At 41.8% G+C, this 13,651-nt stretch overlaps 1 pseudogene; it reads right to left on the reverse strand.

The window, feature by feature from the left end:
* Positions 1–868: 868 nt before the first annotated feature.
* LOC111188034 (small ribosomal subunit protein eS6 pseudogene) lies at positions 869–12,014 on the reverse strand (annotated as a pseudogene).
* Positions 12,015–13,651: the final 1,637 nt, after the last annotated feature.

Below are 13,651 nucleotides of genomic sequence, written 5' to 3' on the forward strand. Positions count from 1 at the left end.
CTGCTTGAGTCACATCCACTAACATCCCATCGGTCAAAGCAGTCCACAAGGTCAAGCTCAAAGTCACAGGTGGGTATATATACTCTACCCACCACTAAGCCATGGTAACGGCATGAATGTACCATTCTATTTAAAGGGAAGTGAAGAATTAGATTAATTTTTTGATCTACCACACTAGGTTCCATCAGTGAATTTTTAGCATTCGAGTGGCCATGGAATTGGTCTTAATAAATGAACTTTAGACTAGCGTCTTACCATCAATCATATCTAGAATACTTGTCTCTGACAGTTTTCTGTGAAGCAGTCACTTCTCATTGCTGAGCCTCAGTTTCTTTAAAACTTAGGAGTCCGTTAACTCGATTGGCAGTTACAACACAGCATCCGCTTGTTTGTTTGTTTAATTAGCTGCACATATTTTAAAGGATTTTATGTTAAAATCCAGTTACTCCTAACAAATTGGAGAATCTGACTACAGTGAACATCAAAGCAACAATCACCAGAAGTAGAGTTGCATCTGCCCCTTTAGATGTCAGCCCTCTCCTGACGCCACGGTTCCCACCAGGCAGCTTCTCTCGTCAAGAATATGTGCTTGTCTCCTACTGGTATTTGAGTTTAGACCCCTCACTCTAGAGTATCCAGCTACAACATTCTGAGGTTCTAAATTTAGAAAGGATAACTCCCAATACGGACTCATTCCCAATATCGCTCTTCACATAGTCGCTGTGTTTGTCAGTGTTTGGGGACAATTTCTAACCAGAACTTTTGCCCTGCACATAAGAATCTATTCTTCACCCTCTTTATTCACAATCAGAAGGGAATGCCTTCTGGTCACAAATGCTCCAGGTTTCCATGTTCTCTTAAGGTTTGAAAGTGATGTGGTGCTTAAGCTAACTTGTTCTGGGGATGGTTAAGAGCTCACCCTGAAGAGAAAGAAACACAGGGAGAAAAGCAGGTTGAAGAAAGAATCGCTCTTTCTTTCTTTCTTTGACCCATTTGAACCCTGACTATGACCCTTATGTGAGGGTACCCTTCCGGGAGCTAGAAATAACATTTTCAAAATCGTTTTGTGGTGAAATATATTCATAGATTTGTATCTCATTTAATCTTTTGTAATGTCTGATCTTGTTAATTTGTTACTCTTAGGAAATCATGTTTTTACTGGACTCAGACTTAGAGATAGAAGCTCGCAGCAGGTACAGCCTCTGTCTCTCGGCAGTCTGTTCCTGGCATTTTCCTTTGGCCTCTTTCATTCCCTTGGCCAAAAGTGTATCATATTCTGCTGGCTCGTCCTTAGTTTGCTTAGTACGCAGTTTCTTCAGAGCAATACACTGATGTTTGTGTCACAGGAAACGTGGAGTAACAGGACACTGAATCCTGAGCACTTTGGTCCTGGGTTTCTTACCTTCTTTGTTCAAGGGCTTCCTTACAATACACTAGTAGGCATCATCTCCAGAGAGATTGAAAATTTGCAATTCTGATAGTTCTTTTGGGCCCCAGGTGACAAGCTTCAGTAGTATTAGTTCAGGAATATCCTTCTCCCTTTTTTTAAAAAAATAATAACCAAGTTGAGAACACTCAGACTGGCATCTACAATGAAACCTTGAACAGATTTGTGCTCCTTTCTCCAGTTCTCCTTGGTCTATAACAGGAATGCCCCTTACCCAGTGGCAGGCAAACACAATCGTTTACTGTGCATCGTCATCCCATTTTATATATGAAAAACAGAAGCAGAAAGAGAGATTCATTCCATAAATATTAGGTGCAAGATTTGAAACTATGTCTCTGCTGCCCCAGACCATGCTTCTTCCCCTACGTGAAACAGCTGTCTTTAGATAAATATGTAGGGCTGGAACTAAGGTCTAAAACTCTGTTACACAGCTACAAAATAGCAAAGCTAGGATTTGAAACCAGTCTTTCTGACCCTAGGTCCTAAATTCTTAAGCACCTGGATGACTAGGATTTCTAAATCTTCTCATGTAGTTGGGTATCAATCTGGAGCTTAAATATATCCTGGGAAGGGGATTACATAAATTTATAACTATTGAGGAAAGTAAAGGAAGAATTATTGATCTTCCCAATTAAAATGAATCCTGTTGGCATACATGGCTCCCAGTATGCAGGTATAGATTAGGCAAAGAACCGGGAGTCTCTGTGATCAGTTCAGCCTGTGTGTGGGCACGGAGGACTGGTACTCTGATAGAGACTGGGATACTGAGCTTAGGAGAAACATCTGTGTCTGATACCTGGTGAATGGACACAGGCAAGTCATCCCAATGCAGTGGAGTAGAGGGTTCAGGGTCCAGTAAGATCAGAAACCAAGAATTAGAGTGAAAATAAAGCAAAAGTGATGACAGTAACCAAAGTTGGAGAGAATTATCTCTGTACTGTTTTGTAAACATTGTGTCTCCTACTTCGTGGGTGAAGAAATTGGGGTTGAGAAAATTTAGACACCTCGCCCACTGCCAGAGTCAGAACGTGGCTGAACCAAGATTCAAACCCCAAAATGCCTGGCTCCTCAAGTAGCAAGATGAGGGCAAGGAGCTTTCAGGAGCAGTAGGGTTCAGGTTCATCTGGGCTATTAGGAAATTTACCAACACTCAGTGAAAGCAGAGGGCCAGTTGCCCTCAGCATGGCCTTAAGAGGAAGTGCTCAAAAGCCAGCATCCCACAACGGGCACATTCTGAGAGAGGAGAGAACACTTGTTTTTAAATAAAGCCATTTAACCTCGTGATGTGAAGACAGGAGAACAAAGCAGTAGATTCTTTACTATCTTGGGGGAAATGCTCAAATAAACTATTCAGGCAAAGGGAAGAAGGAAGAAAGGAAGGGAGAGAGGGGAAAAGGGAGGAAGAGAGGAAAGGAGGGAGCAGAAGAGAAAGAAGTGAGGGAGGTGAAAGGGAGAATGAAAGGGGAGAAATGAAGGCAGAAAGGAAGAGATGGAAGGAGAGAGAAAAGAAAGGATAGAGGAATAAAGGAATTAAAGCAAAAAAGAGACTTTTAAAAGACTTGGAATCTACCACAAGCTATCTATAGATAGCTGTCACTGAAGGTTATTTTTAGATAATGAAATTAAATACACCTTTTTATCTTCTGTGCCCCTGTAGATCATGAGTTCTGGAGATCATGGTCTACAATACATATGCAATCTTGATAATTCTCCAAGGACTTAGAACAATACTGTGCATACAGTGGCTGTTGAATAAATAAAAGGTTGACATTGATTGATAGTCTCTTCCCCAAAGGAAATTGATCTCCAATTCAAATCTCCAACATAACACTGAGCAAGGTTAATCTTCATATCCCCACAGATGGAGACTAATGGGATAGGCCTAAGTAGGCAGAAGTGCATCAGGAAACCAAATTGGGAAATGATAGCTATTGTCACCCAGGGAATTGCCAAAAGTGAATGTCACTCATGGCCCCCAGCTCCAACGTCTGAACATTTTTTATTCCCCAGAGATATCAACAGACTGGTGAAAGAACACTTATACAAATGAAACACGCATATAAATAAAGTTTTAATAAATTCTTGAAAACTGACTTTAGCAAGTTGGTCACGAACAACTCTTAGTTATTTGCTTTTGAAAAATGGTAGCTGCTAAAATGTTGAAGGTGAGTGAAGGACAGTTCCTCCTCTTCATTCTTAAACCGAATCTCAGATGAAACGCTGCCATATACACAGACAAGTATTTTAAAAACATACCTCAGCAAAGTGGCCCAGGACTTTGTAAACAAACATCCATTAGCAAGCTGACACTAAGTAGTTCATGCAATGGGCCCAGTAAATTTAAAGAAGTCCTAACTTTTGTCCTTTCAGGTGCTCCTCAATATCTTAGCCAGTCCACATATCTTAAATACCATTCATTTCACCAATGAGAGCCCATTTCTAATATCCAGTGGCCAGTTTCTCCAGTAAGAATCTATGTCAAGTATTCACTATGCTGGTTAACAAAACTACGGGTGTGGATAAGCGATAAGGATAAAAAACATGCCTTTAATAGTTACCTCTGAAGTGTGGCCTTTGTTATTTAATGTTAGATAACCACCCAGGAAATGTGGATTCCTATTTATAACAACTGCCCCTTGGGTAGAAAAGTCAGCACACACATTTATATTATACTAGCGTTGTGTTGAGTATTTTAAAGTATATAACAAGCAACATAACAAATGATAAACCATATTTAAATATTTTCCTTTTCTCTTTAAAAACAATGATTTTAATAATTGGCAAATGAAGTACCTTCCAATATAGACCCTAAATATATTCAATATTCTCTTCTTGAATGTGAGAAAATATAAAAGCAAAATTGCCTATTATTTATATAAACACAAGAAAACCCAGCCACTCCCAGATAATTTCATACCCTGCAATATGACCAATATCCTATTCTGAGCAGCAACTTTTTTTTTTTTTTTGCAATACGTGGGCCTCTCAGTGTTGTGGCGTCTCCCGTTGCGGAGCAGAGGCTCCGGACGCTCAGGCTCAGCGGCCATGGCTCACGGGCCTAACCGCTCCGCGGCATGTGGGATCTTCCCAGGCCGGGGCACGAACCCGTGTCCCCTGCATCGGAAGGCGGACTCTCAACCACTGCGCCACCAGGGAAGCCCTTGAGCAGCAACTTTTATGCTTGCCTTTTCAGCTGAGAAAGCACACATCAGCTGGAGTCACTCTGCTTCCTAGTTTCTAGGTGTTTGGCTCAAACCCTGATTCCAAAGGCAACTCTGTTGTCCCGCGTAAGACTGCAGTAAATACCAGGAGACGTTCAGTCTGAGGTCCCCTCAGGCTCTGGCAGGTACAAGAAGCTCCATGCCTGGACTCAGTGTAGTTCAGCTCCCAATATGTCCCAAACATTTTTCTCAGCATCTTGACCCTAATATGGAAATTAGCTCCTTTCAACTGATTTTCAGAATATGCACACCTGCACTCTCCCTCCCTCACTCATTCACTCCCTTATTCAGTGTCTTTACTAAATGTTTGGCAAAGTTGAGGGCTTTATACCTCAAAATACAAAAATTTTAAATTTAACAGAAAACTACTTATTTTGGCTATTCTTCCACAGAGACTGAGGTCCCACATCTAGTTGCTTACTCGTCCCTGCCACAGTGGCATTATTGGTTTCATGACATAGTAGTTACATTATTTGGTAGAGCAGGGTTAATTACTTTCCTTCAAAGTCTCTCTTCCCTCACCCCCCGTGCTTTCAAATTTTGCACCATTGGGTGATTTGATTTTCAGAAATGGGAGGAGCAACAAACGGCATTATAGTCACCATAATGGCCATTTTAAAGCCGTATTATGTGTAAGAAAGAAATATCAGGAGCACTCAGATCATAGGACAATTATCTAGAAATTTACTTTATTACTTTTTTGGCCGCGTTGGGTCTTTGTTGCTGCACACAGGCTTTCTCTAGTTGCAGCTAGAGGGGGCTACTCTTCGTTGCGGTGCGCGGGCTTCTCATTGCAGAGCACGGGCTCTAGGCAGGTGGGCTTCAGTAGTTGTGGTGCGCGGGCTCTAGAGCGCAGGCTCAGTAGCTGTGGCGCACTGGCTTAGTTGCTCGGTGGCGTGTGGGATCTTCCTGGACCAGGGCTCGAACCCGTGTCCCCTGCATTGGCAGGTGGATTCTTAACCACTGTGCCACCAGGGAAGACCTTTTTTTCTTTTTCTTTTGGCTAGAAATTTCTAATACAACTTTTCTAACTTTCATTCTGTGAATCATTAACACAAGAACTGTTAGCCAGCAAGGGTCATTTCTCCATTCTTCTCTGCTCATGGAACCATACATTATTATGTTTCCCACATCTAGTTTTATGATATATAACCTTGCTTTAGTTTTCTACAGAAGAAAATATTGTTTTATTTCCTACATGAACGAGATCTTACTCTCCCAGAGACAACTTTTCTCATTCTATTTGACTCTCTGAAGATGAAACTCTCTGAAGATGAAAAACTGACCCTTTGAGATTATAAACATAATCCACGGATATGTTTATATTCCCCCTGAGGTCTGAATTGTAAGGTGATAGAGAAGGAGGCTGACGTATTTATTCCGGATAAACTTCTCATGTTTGTTCCCTTTATTGTTATAAAAAGATAAATCTGGGGCTTCCCTGGTGGTGCAGTGGTTGAGAGTCCGCCTGCCAACGCAGGGGACGTGGGTTTGTGCCCTGGTCCGGGAAGATCCCACATGCCACAGAGCGGCTGGGCCCGTGAGCCATGGCCGCTGAGCCTGCGCGTCTGGAGCCTGTGCTCCACAACGGAGAGGCCCCAACAGTGAGAGGCTCGCGTACCGCAAAAAAAAAAAAGATAAATCGGGGCTCTATTTGCCTATTCAAATGCAAGTTAGGGAATGTGGGCCCCAGTGTCTTCTGATGCCTGAGTATGTGGAGATCAGAGAGTTTGAACTAAGGTAGCATGGGCAGGTATGTTTGCTTCCAGAGCAGTCCTGTCCAGGTGCCTGTGACAAGTTTGGGGCATGTGGGCTGCCAAGAACTGCACTTTTGTCCATGGAGAAATATATGTTTTGTGAAGGATAAGCAGCAGTGAAATAGCAAATCCATATGAGCAGTACTTCTCAAACTTTAATGTGGAAAGGAATTACCTGAGCTCTTACTAAGATACAGTTTCTGACTCAGCATGTCTAGGGTGGGGCTGAGATTCTTTCTAACCAGGTCTCCAGCAATGTCAATGCTACTGGTCCAAGTAGCAAGATGTAAGAGGGACTTCCCTGGTGGTGCAGTGGTTAGGAATCCGCCTGCCAGTGCAGGGGACACGGGTTCGAGCCCTGGTCCAGGAAGATCCCACAGGCCGCAGAGCAGCTAAGCCCATGCACCACAACTACCGAGCCCGTGAACCACAACTAGTGAGACCATGTGCCACAACTACTAAAGCCCACATGCCTAGAGCCCGTGCTCCGCAGCAAGAGAAGCCACTGCCATGAGAAGCCCACATACCAAAACGAAGAGTAGCCCTAGCTCTGCACAACTAGAGAAAGTCTGTGCGCAGCAACAAAGACCCAATGCAGCCAAAATTAAATAAATTCGAAAAAAAAAGATGTTAGAGACAGTGAAGTCCTCATACGAACTCCAGAGGACATTCTAAATACAAGATTTGAATTTTATTTCAGTGGTACTAAGGACCTCATAAGTATATATTCTTTTAAATGTCTGAATAAAGTCATACTATTTTAAATTTCCTTTTTGTGGAAGTATTGGGCTGGCCAAAAAGTTCGTTCAGGTTTTGCCGTACGATGTTACAGAAAAACCTGAACGAACTTTTTGGCCAACCCAATAACTAGCATACATAATAAGTGAGTAGATTATGCTTCATGGGTTTTTCACAAAGCCATTTAACCACCATCCAGACCAAGAAAGAGAATATTACCAGCATCCCAGAAGCCTCCCCACACCCGTGTGTAAATCACTATTTTCCCCATCCTCCTTCTCAAACCAACCTTACTCTTACAAGCAGAGATTAGTTTTATCTGCTATAAACTTTACATAAACGAAAATAGTGTAAATCACTATTTTCCCCATCCTCCTTCTCAAACCAACCTTACTCTTACAAGCAGAGATTAGTTTTATCTGCTATAAACTTTACATAAACGAAATCGTGCAGTAAGTACTCTTTTGTTTCTAACTTTATTCACCCTTATTTTTGTGATATTCATCTACATTATTATATGTAGTTAGTTGTTTCTCATTCCTCTCTACCAGAGTCAACAAACTTTTTCTTTAAAGAGCCAGAGAGTAAATATTTTCAGCTTTGGCTGCCATATGGGCTCTGGTAAAGCTACTCCACGCTGCTGCTGTAGCATGAAAGCAGCCCCAGATGATACACAGACGAATAGACCTGGCTCTGTTCCAATTAAACTTTATTTTCAAAAGGAAGCATAGGTCAGATTTGGCCTGTGGGTCATAGTTTACTGACCCCTGCTCTATTGCAGTCCATTGTAAGTATTTATTACAATTTATCTCTCCATTTTCTTCTTAACGAGTATACTAGTTTTCTATTGCTGCTATAATAAATTATCACAAATTTAGCAGCTTAAAACAATACAAATTTATTATCTCCCAGTTCCGTAGGCCAGAAGTCCAGGTGGGCTCAACTAGTTCCTTTCTTTCAGGTCCTATAAGGCTGAAATCAAAGTGTTGGCTGGCCTGGGATCTTATCCAGAGGCTCTGGGAAAGAAATTGCTTCCTACTCATTCTGGTGGTTGATAAAGATTGTCCCTTGTCATTGTATGACTGAGGTCCCTGTTTCCTGGCTGGCTGTCAACTGGAAGCTTCCTTTAGTTCTTCCAGGTCACTCTTTAGTCCTTGCACATGGCCCCCTCAATCTCAGAGCCAGCAACAACACATCACATCCTTCTCACACTTGGAATATCTCTTCTAGAAGCTGCATTGTTTTACGTTCCACATTTAAATGTACAGTTTTCCTCAGCTGATTTAGGATATGGTATAAGGGAGTGCTGAAGAATCATTCTTTTTTCCATGTGGCTATCCAATGACCCAGCACTATTTAGTGATAGTACTGCCCTTTCTCCACTGCTCTGTGGTGTCAAATTGTCATCAGTCAGTGGCCATGTATATGTGAGTTTATGTTTGGACCACTCGTTCCATTGATCTGGTTCTCTATCCTTACACTGCGAATGACTATAGCTTTATTACAAGTGATATGATAGTGTAAGTCTTTGCATTTTGTTCTTCAAGATCATGAGTCTGACTGAGTTTGATCTGAGACTGATTTTGATTGGCATGTGCTACCTGGTAGGGAGTTTGTAAGGGTGGCCCCCATCTGCCTCTAACCACTGAAACTACCAATGCTTACTGTAAAGAACTAGTATTCACTGTATGAATTACTTGGCCATGGTCAGTTTCCTATGCATTGCTAGGTAATTTTGTACTTTATCCTAAAGGCAAAAGGACGCAGTAAAACAACTTAAGCGAGCAGTTAAGAGTTTTTATTGCTTTTTAATAAAGAAGTTAGATGAGACCATGAGTTTCATGGTTAAATCTTGTTTTAAACAAATATAATAACAATCGTAAAGAAGATGGGTGGTGAATCTGGAGTTTATTGAAGTGGTCAGAGCTAGAGATGACAGGGCCCTGAGATAGGCCGGTGACAATGGTTGTATAGAGAAATGGTAGATGTGAGAAAGATTTAATGGATGCTACTTGGAGATCAGTTACATCTAGGGTGTTGACTCCATTGATAAGGGACATAATACCTAGCAGCTACTGACAAAGGATTCTGGAGAAATTATGTATAAGGATAATGGGTTGAGTATTGAGCATGTTGAGATTAAGTTAAGCAACCTATCTAAATGGAAACATTTATCAGAGAGAAATAGGGGCTGGTGCTTGGCAGAGAAATCAAAGCTGGAAATAGATTTGGGGGAGTTTTCTGTATTTAGATGGTAATTGGAGCCATGATTGAATCAGACCATCCAGAGAATGTGTACAAAACAAGAATAAAAGAGTATTATGGATAGAATCTTGGTGATTGCACCATCTATAAGGCATACTAAAAAAGGGAAGGGGGGAATGATTTGTTGTAAAAATAGGAAGAGAATCGGGAACAAATAATAATGTTAGCTCTACCTCATGTTACAACTAACTCTTCAATCACAGAATTATTTCCATCTCAGAATAATAGAGACACAGATGTAGAGAACAAACCTATGGACACCAAGGGGAGAAAGCGGGGGTTAGGGGTGGTGGTGGTGGGATGAACTGGGAGATTGGGATTGACATATATACACTAATGTGTATAAAATAGATAACTAATAAGAACCTGCTGTATAAAAAATAAATGAAATTCAAAAAAATATATATATATTGCACAGAAAAATATTGATCTTATCTTTGTCCTTTTCTGTAAGAATCCATCAAAATAGTGTTTTCTATAGTTGAAGCATTAACTATAATGTTAATCAAATTATATGACTATATCAGAGATTAAACTGAGGAAGTCATTCATAAATAATAATTTTCATGATGCAGCGGGGTAGCCTCATTTTAATTAAAAACAAGTAATGACAGAGAAGTGGAAGGGAAAAAGTCTCAGCTGGAATCAAGTGCTTAGGATTACAAAGAATAAAGGAAATTTTCCTTGGAGCATGGAGATGGTTACGGTGAGGTGATTAAAATGGGAGGAATTTGGTGTGTCCCTATCTTCAATCCAGGGTTCTGTCTGCATGCACTGGTTAGACATTGGATATGTCCAGCTTCTGATGATGAGGTTGGGAGTTCCTAGTCATCTCTCTGAAGTTCCTAGCAGGGCCCATACAATGAGATACCTGAGATGTGGGTAATACTGAAAAACAAGGCATGCTGGGATAGGAAAGCCACTCTCCCAGGCCAGCTGTCCTCAACCTGTGAAGAGTCTGTTGCCCTCGGGGCTCTTGAACGCAACAACCAAAGGCCATCGGTTCACAGGTTCCATGTTCATTTCATCCAGTAAAGGAGCTGCTTCATCCACAGGGCAGGAAAACAATATAAAATTAGAGGAGGGAATCAAATCAATAGTCAGTCCAGCAGGAGACAGTGTGTGTTCTCATTTGAGCTGTTAGCAGGTGCACTGGGTGAATACAGAGAAGTTGATAAATGGCTGATTCGATAGACTGGTAGCAAACATGCTTTGCCAGAGATGACTTTTTAAGTCACCATACATCAAACAGACAGTGTCAGCCTTTGAGGATAAACCTGTGAAGCCTTGTTGTGCTCTTTGAACTACCTCTGAGACCGGAGACTGAAAAGGGGCTTGAGTATTCCTCTGAATCCACTGGGAGGATTGAAAGCTTCAAAGAGGAGAGCCATCATATCCAAGGGGAAATATACTGATTGAAGGAACCAGTGTGAAATAGTCTTTAATAATTACCAGAAAGCTGGAATCGACTAGTGTTTTGCTGAGCTATATTTTATCTTTATTGGATTAACTGTGACACAGTAGGTTATGTCAAAGGGAATCTGCATGAATATTAAAAGTAAATGTGGTGTGAATAATAGATAACTTACATTAGATGCACCAGCATGCAGTAATTTTTATTCACCTACATAATTAGATTAAAACAAATCTGCTGAATAAAATACATTGTCTTGCTATAATCTGGTTTGAAAACATCCAAAAGTTATGGCCATAAGGATGTTTGCTGGTATTTTACATATAAATACATAATTCACCCTAAGAAGTGTTTTCCAAAAGGTTCCTGGTAGTTAGTTACAAGAGTAGGTGATTGTGAACATCAATATTCTTACTGGTCTAGTAAGAAATGCCCTTATGGTCAAATTAAGACTCCTACAATGTTGATACCAGAATAAAACAGCCAACATGCAAGTTTTATGTTCACCTCTGGGAAATGAGCTGTATTTCTCTTTTGGGCTGGGAAAACTGGCATTAAGATTTTTCTGGTAGATCTCAATCCTCCTGGTCTTCACACTGGTATCTTCTCATCTCCCACCCTCACCTGCCCAGATGCTGCTTGCCATTGCTGAAGAAATTCAGCTAGAATCTGTTGTAACAGGAGGTGGGTTACAACACTATCTAATTCCACCCAACTATGGATGCTGGGGACTCCCTCATCCACCTCTCTCTGCTCCTTGAGGCTTCTGAATATCCTGGGCTATTGAAAAAGAGAGTGTCCATGTAGGGACGTTTGAATGTGGCTCAGCAAAGTCTATGGGAGGCATGGGCATCACTTCTGCGGGATGATGCACAGGTAATATGCTGGCAGATACAGGCAGAAGGCCCTCCCTAGAGGGCCATGTGGCTCATCAGGCAGGTGACAAGTGCGGTTTACTCTTATGTTGATGAATGGGCTGCCGGTCCTAGCTGGTTCCTTACAGCTCTGTGGTACTGGCAAGAGATGATGTTGGGCTCTTTCTGCTGATGCTGCTTTCTCAGGTGCCACTTCCCTCCCTCATCCAGCTCCTCTTCCCCTTTCTCAGTCCAGCGCACCTTGGCTAAGGTGGCCACAGTCCCTGATTTGCCTGGGTAGTGTCCCGACTTGCTCATTTGGTGCAAGCATAATGAATAATAATGCCCCTTTTCATTCTCAACAGTGACCCATTTGGACATTAAGTTATGTGGTCACCCTAGTCTCGTCCAGTCTTGCTCGGGAGGTCATTGTCTGAGTCCCCCAGTCTTCTCTTGCAATCTGTTGTTACAGCACAAACTTGATTCCTTGCCTCCTTCAGGGCATTGTGCTTGGCTTCTTAAAAGCCTCTTTCTATCTCCACAAAATCAGCTCTTGCAAACAAAAAGTTTGGCTGTGCAAGTAGGTTTCTGGGGCTGGCTCCACAAGCTTATTTTGAAGTCCAAGATGGAACATTAACTGCTTTGTTTCCTCTTTATATTCCTGCCACTCTAATTCTCCTTGAGGCAATGTAGATGGCTGATGACTGAAAGTGTCATATACAGAAAAGTCCAGAAAAGAAACCCCAAGGGTTTATATGAAAAGTTATTTTCTCACCATCCTCCCACTTCCAAGTCCCCAGTTGCAACTTGCAATCTCGAGATATTCTTGTCACACCTTCTGTGCCTGGTGTAAGTTTTGTGGAAAAAATAATAATCGCTATTAATTATTGAGTATGTACTAGCATCCAGCACACAGGTGCATGCACTTGCAACAATCCCCTAAGGAGGTTATTATTATCATTATCCCATTTAACAGAGAAGTTAACTCACCTGAACAAGGCTATACAGCTCGTAAGTGGTTGAGCCAGAGGTTAAGCCTGGGCAATTTGACTCCAGAGCTCAGGCACTTAAAACAAAAAGCGCTCCTAACGACCCAAAGCTTGCAGATCTATAACTTGGCAGATTAATTAAAATACAGTATAAACTTCTATTCCTAAGAAAGAGGAGGGTATGGTAAATGCTGTCAGAAACCCGTTTTCAATTGTGTAGTTTCCCCCAAATGACCCCCAAATCCTCCCAATAGCAGCTTCCAAAGGGACCTTTGCCGATCTTATTCTGACAGGATGGGCCAAAATTCTTCCCTTAAGAATTGCTCTCCTCATAATTATTCACATCTGTGTGCCTTTCAGCTCAGAGACAAGTTCCCTGCACGGAAAGGGTCAATGGAGGCGCTGTTTGGTTAAAAGCAACAGCAAGTCCCTCCCTCCAAAGGCAGGGTGTCCGTGTATAACGTGGCACCTGAGCTCCACCTACCGTGCTTCTCAAGAAGCTAAACACCAGAGCCCAGCTGGCCCAGAACTGAGACCCGCTCAGCTCCCAGGTGCCTGCAGTCAGCTCTGAGGACCCTACTCCCTAAACAGCCATCAGAGAGGCTGCCAAGATCACACAGGCTGCATTCTCCCACAGCTTCTCCCAGGAAGTGAGAGACGAAGGGAATCATGACAGAGGTAGAATCTGCAAATGTACCTAGATGCATGGATTTAAAAGGATGACTAATAACAGATGAATATGGTCTAGAAATCTAATTTACCATGTATATGTGTCAGAGCAGAAATCATTTAAGCTAGTCTCTCATAAGAGTTGATATAGTACATAAATAGAATAACTAGCCGTTATAAATGTCGAGTGCTTTGGGATTGTCAAAGCACTCACACTGAAATTACCCCAGCGATACCTAATCTCCACTATGTAGTCAATATGCACGTGGACCTATATTGATAAGACGGAATTAATCT

The sequence above is a fragment of the Delphinapterus leucas genome, chromosome 6 (genome assembly GCF_059928025.1).
Source record: "Delphinapterus leucas isolate spDelLeu-1000000601 "Yukka" chromosome 6, BTC_Dleu_Yukka2, whole genome shotgun sequence".
Taxonomy (NCBI): domain Eukaryota; kingdom Metazoa; phylum Chordata; class Mammalia; order Artiodactyla; family Monodontidae; genus Delphinapterus; species Delphinapterus leucas.